Genomic DNA, 1,492 nt, shown 5'->3' with positions numbered 1-1,492 from the left:
GTGTGTGTGTGTGTGTGTGTGTGTGTGTGTGTGTGTGTGTGTGTATGAAAGGGTGTGGAGATCAGAAGACAATTTATGGAAGTCAGCTCTCTCCTTCCATCATGTGGGTTCCGGGGATCAAACTCAGATCATCAGACTTGGCTGCAAGTGTCTCTACCGCTGAGCCCTCTTGCTGACCCTCCTACTTTTAAGTTTCACATATATTACCCAGGTTTTTCTTTAGACTTCTTTTTTTTTCTGTCCCATCTTTTCGTTCACCACCTATTGTTGCCTGTGTCCACCTATTACTAAAACTTTCCACCTAGTTTTCAATTTTAATTATAGTTCTGTGTTTTATAAGCTTTATGGTTTCTAGCTCCCTGTTTCCTGTTGATGTTCCTTAGTCCATTTGATGTACTTTAACAAAAATGCCATAAATAAAATGGCTTACAAACAACAGAAATATATCCTTCACATTTCTGGAGGCTAGGACACCCAAGAGCAAGGTTCTGGCAAATTCAACAGCTGACAACAGCCTAGTTCACAGACACCACCTTCTCGCTCTGTCATCACGGTGGGAGGAGCAAGTGTTTTCTCTCAGCTCCCATTTGTCATAATCTTCTTCCTGAGGGCTCTTTCTTCATAACACAGTCACCTTCCAAAGTCCTCTTTAAATAATGATGTTCTAGAGACTATCAACATATGAATGGGAGTGGCACCAAAGTTGAGGTGTGTTTAGCCCTAATTGCTTTATAGGCAGTGACAGATGTTCAAAATCTGGGTAAACATGGATATGAATCTTGCTTCCTCTTTGCACGTGGCTGTCTTTGACTTTTTGGGCTCATCATTCTTGATTTTATTGAAATACTTATAGTTTAGAGTGAAAATTCCCTCTTTCTGGAGTGGAGAGGATCCGAACCCAGACCAAGTCATGGATAGAGGTACCTGGCTGACCCAAGGGATGGGAACTCTGCAGCATCTCTAAATTGTGTTGTTTCTTGTTCTTCTTTTCCCAAGGAGGTAATACTCAATTTTTCACAGCGTATTTTTCCTGTGTTATTATTTGGCTTTCTGTTGAAATTTAAGTAAACTCAAAAAGTAAACATGTGTTCTCATCCACCAGCCCATCTGTCTCTCAAAAGGCAATGTCTCTGGGACAGAACGTCACAGGGAACTTAGCATCTAGGAACATACAACTCAGTGCTATCTTTGGCTTACCGCACTTCTGACGCATACAAGAAAGGTCTTTTCAGGATTCCTGAGGAAAAGATGAATCACCCTCTATAAGGCCAAGGCCTTTACTTAAAAATAAAAACAAGTTTGCCCTTCATTAAATACAAATGTCAATTTTTTTTCTATCAACTATTGTATTAATTTTTACAGAATTGGCTTAATACAACAGAAATTTATTCTCTGACATTTCTGGAGGTCAGAAGTCCCTTTAAATTTTTCAAAGACTTGTTTGATGTGTGTGTGTGTGTGTGTGTGTGTGTGTGTGTGTGTGTGTGTGTGT

The 1,492-nt window shown here is 39.9% G+C and overlaps 1 protein-coding gene across 1 annotated transcript in view; it reads right to left on the bottom strand.

Moving 5' to 3' along the window:
• The window catches only part of Ildr1 (immunoglobulin like domain containing receptor 1), a 36,104-nt gene that overhangs the window by 17,270 nt on the left and 17,342 nt on the right, over nt 1-1,492 (bottom strand). The window lies entirely within an intron of this gene.

The sequence above is a fragment of the Psammomys obesus genome, unplaced genomic scaffold (genome assembly GCF_907164565.1).
Source record: "Psammomys obesus unplaced genomic scaffold, mPsaObe1.curated_primary_1811, whole genome shotgun sequence".
Lineage (NCBI taxonomy): Eukaryota > Metazoa > Chordata > Mammalia > Rodentia > Muridae > Psammomys > Psammomys obesus.
This window is presented reverse-complemented; position numbering and strand designations above follow the sequence as displayed.